We start from the raw sequence: 10,000 nt of genomic DNA on the forward strand, positions 1-10,000 counted from the left end.
CGGAGGCTGAAACAGAATAACGCGAACTGAAAATATTTTCAGAGATTGAGGGAAGAGGTACCAATCAAAAATTGTATCTCAAAGACATGGAGAAATATGGGAGAAAGAGTATGTAGAGAATGATCGAACAAGCTAGGAAGACAAGAGCAGCAGGCATGGTGACCTACCACACCCAAGAACAGGACACGTAGGACTGACGGGGGTCACCCAGAAACTCACCCTCAGAGAACCAGTCTTTCCCTTTATCCAGACTCCTGGTCCTGGACCAGCTACCCACCCCTTCTAAAATTATTTCAGATAATTTCCCCATATCACTTCCACATGCAGTATCACCCTACCGTGCTGCTACAACTTCCCAGAACCCAATACCCATACCTCGACGTGTGCAACACAAGACTCCAAATCATCTTGCATCATTTCTCAAATAAATAAAAATCAAGATAAACACAAACCTACACCCAGCATTACACCTCTTAAAACTTGACCTCCCGTCACCAAATCCCAGACAATATTCCTTCTTGCCGAAGCATCCCAGATTCAAGAACCTTACCATGAGTCAGTCCTCATGAACCCTTCATCTCCAATCTTTCATCTCCCAAGAACTCTCCTAATCACAGGCAACTCGACCCCATCTGACTTCTCCCTCCCAATCTAAAAATACGGGAATCGATCTTTCTCTCTCTCTCTCTCACACACACACACACACACACACACACACACACACACACACACACACACATACACACACACACACACACACACACACACACACACAGGAAGTATTTCTTCAGCCACAGAGTTGTTAGGAAGTGGAATAGTCCGGCAAGCGATGTAGTGAAGGCAGGAACCATACATAGTTTTAAGACGAAGTATGATAGAGCACATGGAGCAGGGAGAGGGAGGACCCAGTAGTGGTCAGTGAAGAGGCGGGGCCAGGAGCTGAGTCTCGACCCCTGCAACCACAATTAGGTGAGTGCACACACACACACACACACACACACACACACACACACACACACACACACACACAGCTCAGTCAAGTTTCTTTACCTCTTTCCCTGTTGTGGATATAGTGTCCAGCACCCGATGGAGTACCCTTTCTGTTTAACTCCCTGATGTTTCCACTAAAAAAAATCTTTATGAATTGCTTATTCAGCTCCTCACAGACCTCCTTGTCGTTTCTCGTGAGCTCTCCTCCTTCCTTCTTCAGTCGTATTTCCTGGTCTTCTACTGTGGTCTTTTTGCTGGTATGACTGTTGTAAAACAGGTTTGATTCAGACTTGGTCCTTGCTGCTGTGTCATTCCTCAAAGTGCCACTCAGCTTCCCTTCTCACCGTTGCATATTCGTTTCTGGCTCTTCTGCTTACCTCTCTGTTCTCTTTTCTTATTCGCTCTCTTTAGTTTCTCCATGCCTTCATGTTTTTTTCTTCCGTCCGTGCATCTTTGGTTGAACCATAGGCTTTATTTTTTGTAGCATTTCCTCTTCTTCTGGGCAAGAAAATTTCCTCTGTCTGCTGACACTTTCCGGCTGGAAACTTCATCGCCTCATTCGTTGACTTTCATTTCAGTTCTTTTTCCTACTGTAACATCTTCAGGAATTTTCTCATCCTTCAAAGTTTTCTCTTCTGAAATTTGATTTCTCCCATCCCTACCACCTGTTATTCTTTCCCAGTGTTTACTTCCACAAGGTATTGAAAATTCAGCACTGTATCGTCACTAGCACCCATAGACTCTCTTGTTCTATTTAACTTGTATCTAATGTTCTTTTTGGTCAATACTAAATCCAGTTTTGCTGGCTCCTCCCCTCTTGTGTCTCTTGTTGTGACCTTTGCATGTTGACACAAAGTTCTCCATCATCACCTCGGTCATCTTAACCTCCACGTTCCTGGTACCTCATGCAAGTCCCAATTCTGACAGCCTATTTCTTTGTAGCTGAAATCACCCAAGATTCGTTGCTTAGCTTTGATTACGGGTGTTTTTCTTGTTGTTTTTGTTATGGTGTCAGCCCTTGCTTCTTTGTTGTCTTCGCATTCCTGCCTTGGTCTCCTACTATTTGGTAGGTGCTTGTAAATCACTGCTTCTAATATTTTAGTTACCCTGTCTTGATTGTGCCCACCATATTGTCTGTTTACATCTCACACCTCTTCAGAACATCACTTTTTTTATTAGCAGTGTAACTCGCCCCTCTCCCCTCTGTTTACACTTTCCTCATTACTTGATATACTGCAGGGAATATTTCATCTGTTATTTACGTTAGTTTTTTTTTTTTTGTCTCTGTGATAGTTTGATATCTGGTGTTGCCTCTGCTTACCCATTCTTTCAATTCACCAGTCTTGTTTGATAATCCAGCTGCAAATGCGTACCGTACTCTGAGTTTCTTTTCACTCACTCTGCTCCGATTTGTGGTGTCAAGGCTTTCTGTTTGTTGCTTATTTGTAAGAGAATGGAAAGATGAGGCGAAAGTTGGTATGTGCATTGTTATAGTGTGTGTGTGTGTGTGTGTGTGTGTGTGTGTGTGTGTGTGTGTGTGTGTGTGTGTGTGTGTGTGTGTGTGTGCACCCTCTGTCAACAAGGAAGGTTGGTGGTGAGATGGCTGGTGCTGCTTATGTAACTGTTCACTCTCACACAGCCTTTCTGCCAACCCTCTGTCTCTGTACATACCTATGTATTCATAAACTTTTTTTATGTATGTATAAACAATGCATACGCGTATGTATATAAAAATAAAAAAATCATCGCAGTGAATAAAATAAACAGGAAAATCTGAGCACTTTCAACGTGCTCAGAAAATGCTCAGATTTTACTGTACATCTTTTTTTTAACTGTCTTTTTTATTTTTGCAGTCACGTGTTTTATTACATTTTTTTTTCCAGATGTACACTACGAACATATTATTATTATTATTATAATCAAGGGGGGAAGCGCTAAACCCGGAGGATTATACAGCGCCTGGGGGGGGGGGATGTGGAAGGCATTCAGGCTTAATTCGGGGAACTGGAGCACAGATCCAATTCCCTAAATCAAGAGCCCCTCACCAACATCAAGGAACCTTCCTTGAGGGGTACGAACATGTTACTTAGGGATGTAGAGAAGGTAGAAAGTGAAAGAGTATTTGATATGAGAGGGAAATGAACAAGGGGACACAGGGTATATTAGTCACAGAAACATTAGAAAGCACTCAGAGTATATACACCGAGATGTATATGTCTCAGAGTGTATATATATATATATATATATATATGTCTGTGTGTGTCTCTCTCACTGTATATACACTGAGAATTACAGAGAATTACAGAGGGATTACAGTGTTCTTAACTGGTGGTGAACAGGTGATATGCAGCCTTCATGACCCTCGTGTGGTCCACAGACTTTTAACCCCATTAACCAACAACCCACCTAGAAAGCAATACCTCAGTGTGAAGATACTGAGGAAGTGGAACACGCTGGGCATCCAGGTAGTGGAGCTCCACACAGTTTCAACGCTAGGTACGACAAAACTCAAATTTGATCAGTTTCTCCTTAAATTTGTTTTAGGGAACAAGTCTGATTAAAATATTCAGATAATTTATGTGTTTCTGCATAATATAAGAGAAAGTATTGTTGAAAATTATATAAAATACTGACAAGCTGAAGATTAAGACACATGTACAACAGTTGGGTATCTCTATTGATGAAACGTTTCGCCCACACAGTAAGCCTCTTCAGTCAAATACAAAGGAAGCAGTAGTAATGAAATAAAGATGATGTAATCAGTCCATCAACCTTGGAGACAAAGTATTTGAGGTGGTCAGTCCCTCAGCCTGGAGAAGAGTTCGGCTCCATGGAGCTGAACTCTTCTCCAGGGGTCATACCCTGGAGAGATTAATGATCCCAGACTCAGCTCACCCCTGAGGCGACGCTCTGAGCTGATGCTTAGATCAACACCTTCACTAGACGCCTTAAAAGGAAGTCCCTAACGATGGACTCATGATCTGAGAGAGAGAGAGAGAGAGAGAGAGAGAGAGAGAGAGAGAGAGAGAGAGAGAGAGAGAGAGAGAGAGGACGAAGAGGAAAGAAGCAGCAGAGGTGGGGACTGGGAAGGGAGAGGAGGTATGGCTGAGGGAAGAGGGTGGAACAAAGAGGTCAGAGGTATTGCTGTACTGAACCTGACACCCCTTTTACCCCTCTTCACACACACACACACACAGGACCCATACGTAGCTTTAAGAAGAGGTACGATAAATCTCATGGAGAAGGGAGAGAGTGGACGTTTCGCCATCCACTGGATGGCGAAACGTCTACAATAAAGATACCCAGATGATGCACATGTGTCTTAATTTCAATCTGCCTCTTGATAAATGAGACACATGTACATTTGGTTATCTTTATTCTGGAGACGTTTTCGCCAGCCAGTGGCTTCCTCAGTCCAATATAGAGAACGGTGGAAGATGAGGAGATTGAGGAAATCAGTCCCTCAGCCTGGAGTCGATGTGTTCAGTCCATCAATCTTGGTAACTGGCAGTAATTGAATTTACTCTTTTCTGAACTCGGGGCCATACCATACCTATTCTTAAAGACGCGTATGAAGTCTGCCTCCGCCAGTTTATCCACGTCATCCCACCTCAGGACCTTCTACTGTTTCTTGTAGCACCTACGAATCTAGAATCTGATCTGCAGCATTACAATCCAAACCTCAGCTCCTAACGACCCCAGAACCTAACATTCATTCTAATGACATAATCACACTTTTCCCATTCATGATTGGAAGTATTTTAAGGGTAACTCGTTCAGTGACCAGCAAATATTTTAAGGGTAACTCGTTCAATGATCAGCAGGTATTTTATGGGTAACTCATTCAATAATCAGCAGGTATTTTAAGGGTAACTCATTCAATAATCAGCAGGTATTTAAGGGGAACTCATTCAATAATCAGCAGGTATTTTAAGGGTAACTCATTCAATAATCAGCAGGTATTTTAAGGGGAACTCATTCAATAAACAGCAGGTATTTAAGGGTAACTCATTCAATAATCAGCAGGTATTTAAGAGTAACTCATTCAATAATCAGCAGGTATTTAAGGGTAACTCATTCAATAATCAGCAGGTATTTAAGGGTAACTCATTCAATAATCAGCAGGTATTTTAAGGGTAACTCATTCAGTGATCAGCAGGTTTCTTTACCCTAGACCCATCCCATTTCTTGTAGAAAAATGTGTGGAGTGTATTTGGTTTCGTGTAGAGAGTAGACTGCGAGGTTTAAAGTCACTTTAGAGAAGGTTTTAGATCGTGTAAAGTGTTTGGTGTGGGTTCGACGCTCCGTGGAGGAGGCGCCTTGGATCCAAGACACGACGCTGCAGGGGACAGAGTCGTGAGTGTGTTCAGCCCACCAGCACCGTGACCACGAGAACCACCACACCAGTGACACTTGCTCTGTCTCTCTCACTCACACACACACACACACACACACACACACACACACACACACACACACACACACACACACACACACACACACACACACACACACACACACACACACACACACACACACACACACACTACAATGGATAAGGGAATACCTGACAGGGAGGCAGCAACGAGTCATGGTATGTGAAGAGGTATCACAGTGGGCGCCTGTTACGAGCGGGGTCCCACAGGGGTCAGTTCTAGGACCAGTGCTATTTTTGATATATGTGAACGACAAGATGGAAGGAATAGACTCTGAAGTGTCCCTGTTCGCAGATGATGTGAAGTTGATGAGAAGAATTAAATCGGACGAGGATGAGGCAGGACTGCAAAGAGACCTGGACAGTTTGGACATGTGGTCCAGTAACTGGCTTCTCGAATTCAATCCAGCCAAATGCAAAGTCATGAAGATTGGGGAGGGGCAAAGAAGACCGCAGACAGAGTATAGGCTAGGTGGACAAAGACTACAGACCTCACTCAGGGAGAAAGACCTTGGGGTGACCATAACACCGAGCACATCACCGGAGGCACACATCAACCAAATAACTGCTGCAGCATACGGGCGCCTGGCAAACCTGAGAATAGCGTTCCGATACCTTAATAAGGAATCGTTCAAGACACTGTACACTGTGTATGTTAGGCCCATACTGGAGTTTGCAGCACCAGTCTGGAACCCACACCTGGTCAAGCATGTCAAGAAGTTAGAGAAAGTACAAAGGTTTGCAACAAGGCTAGTCCCAGAGCTCAAGGGAATGTCGTACGAGGAAAGGTTAAGGGAAATCGGACTGACGACACTGGAGGACAGAAGGGTCAGGGGAGACATGATAACGACATACAAGATACTGCGGGGAATAGACAAGGTGGACAGAGATAGGATGTTCCAGAGAGGGGACACAGGGACAAGGGGTCACAACTGGAAGCTGAAGACTGAGACGAGTCACAGGGACGTTAGGAAGTATTTCTTCAGTCACAGAGTTGTCAGAGTTGTCAGCAAGTGGAATAGCCTAGCAAGTGAAGTAGTGGAGGCAGGAACCATACATAGTTTTAAGAAGAGGTACGACAAAGCTCAGGAAGCAGAGAGAGAGAGGATCCAGTAGCGATCAGTGAAGAGGCGGGGCCAGGAGCTGAGTCTCGACCCCTGCAACCACAATTAGGTGAATTAGGTGAGTACACACACACACACACACACACACACACACACACACACACACACACACACACACACACACACACACACACACACACACACACACACACACACACACACACACACACACACACACACACACACACACACACACACACATGCACGCATATACAACAGGCCTAGTGTCTAATCGACATGTGCCTAGGACAAAATGGTAACTAACACAGATGGGACACAGAAACAAGGGTCACAATTGGAAGTTGCAGACTCAGATAAGTCAAAGGTATGTTAGGAAGTACTTCTTCAGTCACAGAGTTGTCAGGAAGTGGAATAGCCTAGCAAGGATGTAGTGGAGGCAGGAACCATATATAGCTTTAAAACGGGGTTTGATAAAGCTCATGGAGCAGGGAGAGAGAGGACCTAGTAGCAATCAGTGAAGAGGCGGGGCCAGGAGCTATGAATCGACCCCTGCAACCACAAATAGGCGAGTACACGAGCACACACACACACACACACACACACACACACACACACACACACACACACACACACACACACACACACACACACCAAAGAGCTAGGAGACACACCTTAGCAGGTCCCATGACTAAATCACTTCTTACGGTACCGTTAAAATCTCCGATTCCCGTTTCTCATTCAGAAATACTGAACCATAAAGACAAAAAGTATGACTGTGTATCTATTTACCAATCTATATACGTATATAAATTTATGCATATTAAAAATATACCAATAAATGCAGAAGAGAAAATTTTAAATACCTTTTTTTTTTATGGTAGCTGTCTATGTCAGGTGGGTCGTACCTCACTCACGGACCTGAGAGTGACCCTGAATTTAATGTCAGGTTAAAAGTAGCACGTCAGGTAGAGTAATTTGAGTTATCAGTTATCAGCACAGTTTTCCATTATCACGAATTCGATTACGAATGCATGTAGAATCATTTTTCATGTATACTAATTGGGTGTGCTGCATTTCGTTCAACTGTTGATCTATGCGTGACAGTGTCATCTCTTGGTAGGTAAGACACATAGGCAACATTTAGGCATATTTATTCCGAAACGTTTCGCCTACACAGTAGGCTTCTTCAGTCGAGTACAGAAAGTAGGCGAAACGTTTCGGAATAAAGTTGCCTAAATATTGCCTATGTGTCTTACCTACCAACCTGTCGGTATTGTATACCATTTTGATATTCACAGTGTCCTCTCTTGTTATCTAAAAAGTTTGCACTCCTTACTGACTACCTTACTTTCCGTACCTACCGCTGAGAGTTTCGTACCTGTGGCTGGTACTGTCCTGCCTGTCTCAGAAACCTTCAGACATATCTGTGATACTTTCGTACCTAACTCTGATACCTGTGAGCCCATCGCTGATTCTTTCGTCCCAATCTATGATACTTTCGTACCTATCGCTGAATCATTCTTGCCTATCGCTGATATTTTCGTACTTATCGTTGGCATTTTCTTAGCTATTACTGATAGTTTCGTACTAATAACTGATACTTTCGTATTTATCACTGATAGTTTCGTATCTACAGCTGCCACTTCAGTATCTTCCCCACGAAATCGTATTAACACGCTTGCAGACAAGTCAGGGACCGGGTGAGGTTCGAACCTATGCCACCCGTTCCCTGATCTGTTTACAGTCGTGTTATTTTAGTTTCGCGAGTCATGATGGCAGCTTTGAGGGGACTTGAGCTAGAGTTCACCACAGCAACGCTGATATGGTATTCATCTGTAAAAAAAAAACTTCATTTGTGGTCACAGTGGTGGCCCTTGCTAACCTCCCTACGGTGAATAGAAATATATACTTGCCTGTGAGATTTAGGAATTATCTGCCAGGTGTCCGGGAAAAAAAGTTACAGAAAAAAGTCACAATTTTGGCTACTAAAAAAGTAGCAGGAAAAAAAGGTCACAATTTTGGCTACTAAAAAAGTCGCAGGAAAAAAAGGTCACAATTTTGGCCAGGGAAAATAAAGTGACACGAGAAAAGTCACATTTTATTTAAATAGCATAAATAATTAAAGGAATAAAACAGAAACAAAATATTTTAAATCAGTTACTAACAGTACCTGACTTGTACAGTACCTGACTTGTACAGTACCTGACTTGTACAGTACCTGACTTGTACAGTACCTGACTTGTACAGTACCTGACTTGTACAGTACCTGACTTGTACAGTACCTGACTTGTACAGTACCTGACTTGTACAGTACCTGACTTGCACAGTACCTGACTTGCACAGTACCTGACTTGTACAGTACCTGACTTGCACAGTACCTGACTTGTACAGTACCTGACTTGCACAGTACCTGACTTGTACAGTACCTGACTTGTACAGTACCTGACTTGTACAGTACCTGACTTGTACAGTACCTGACTTGTACAGTACCTGACTTGTACAGTACCTGACTTGTACAGTACCTGACTTGTACAGTACCTGACTTGTACAGTACCTGACTTGTACAGTACCTGACTTGTACAGTACCTGACTTGTACAGTACCTGACTTGTACAGTACCTGACTTGTACAGTACCTGACTTGTACAGTACCTGACTTGTACAGTACCTGACTTGTACAGTACCTGACTTGTACAGTACCTGACTTGTACAGTACCTGACTTGTACAGTACCTGACTTGTACAGTACCTGACTTGTACAGTACCTGACTTGTACAGTACCTGACTTGTACAGTACCTGACTTGTACAGTACCTGACTTGTACAGTACCTGACTTGTACAGTACCTGACTTGTACAGTACCTGACTTGTACAGTACCTGACTTGTACAGTACCTGACTTGTACAGTACCTGACTTGTACAGTACCTGACTTGTACAGTACCTGACTTGTACAGTACCTGACTTGTACAGTACCTGACTTGTACAGTACCTGACTTGTACAGTACCTGACTTGTACAGTACCTGACTTGTACAGTACCTGACTTGTACAGTACCTGACTTGTACAGTACCTGACTTGTACAGTACCTGACTTGTACAGTACCTGACTTGTACAGTACCTGACTTGTACAGTACCTGACTTGTACAGTACCTGACTTGTACAGTACCTGCCTTGTACAGTACCTGACTTGTACAGTACCTGACTTGTACCTGACTTGTACAGTACCTGACTTGTACAGTACCTGACTTGTACAGTACCTGACTTGTACAGTACCTGACTTGTACAGTACCTGACTTGTACAGTACCTGACTTGTACAGTACCTGACTTGTACAGTACCTGACTTGTACAGTACCTGACTTGTACAGTACCTGACTTGTACAGTACCTGACTTGTACAGTACCTGACTTGTACAGTACCTGACTTGTACAGTACCTGACTTGTACAGTACCTGACTTGTACAGTACCTGACTTGTACAGTACCTGACTTGTACAG

The 10,000-nt window shown here is 43.4% G+C and overlaps 1 protein-coding gene across 1 annotated transcript in view; it reads right to left on the reverse strand.

Moving 5' to 3' along the window:
* Window positions 1-10,000, reverse strand: part of LOC128690577 (arrestin family protein Vdup1) — a gene marked incomplete in the record, with an annotated part of 78,714 nt that overhangs the window by 5,628 nt on the left and 63,086 nt on the right.

The sequence above is a fragment of the Cherax quadricarinatus genome, chromosome 29, assembly GCF_038502225.1.
Source record: "Cherax quadricarinatus isolate ZL_2023a chromosome 29, ASM3850222v1, whole genome shotgun sequence".
Classification (NCBI taxonomy): Eukaryota; Metazoa; Arthropoda; class Malacostraca; order Decapoda; family Parastacidae; genus Cherax; species Cherax quadricarinatus.